General features: G+C 57.7%; 1 protein-coding gene across 1 annotated transcript in view; it reads right to left on the reverse strand.

Annotated features, from left to right (window-relative positions):
- The window catches only part of NXN (nucleoredoxin), a gene marked incomplete at its 5' end in the record, with an annotated part of 13864 nt that overhangs the window by 2212 nt on the left and 11326 nt on the right, over positions 1-326 (reverse strand). The window lies entirely within an intron of this gene.

A 326-nucleotide genomic window follows, 5' to 3' on the forward strand; every position in this document is an offset into this window, starting at 1 on the left:
CTGTGACGTGAGCACGGAGGGACGGAGCAGGCATGCGGCTGTGCAGCAGCTGCCACCTGCCCAGGCCCCGAGCAGCGCCTCGGGAGGGGAACTGCGGGCCTGGGGAGGGGCTGGGAGATTTTTTGACCCTTACACAAGAGACCCTTACACAAAACCTTCCTCATTTTTAAGTTTTCAGCAGGGCAAAGTACCTGCATGGGAGAAAGGAAGGCCACAAGCCCCATTTTCTCATTTCCCATTTTCTCTGTCAGATCCCCAGCTCCAAGCACTGCAGCCTGCAGGTCCCCAAAACATCATCCCAGCCACCAACAGCATAGGCAGCGCAG

This window comes from Pterocles gutturalis, unplaced genomic scaffold, assembly GCF_000699245.1.
Source record: "Pterocles gutturalis isolate BGI_N339 unplaced genomic scaffold, ASM69924v1 scaffold15019, whole genome shotgun sequence".
Lineage (NCBI taxonomy): Eukaryota > Metazoa > Chordata > Aves > Pterocliformes > Pteroclidae > Pterocles > Pterocles gutturalis.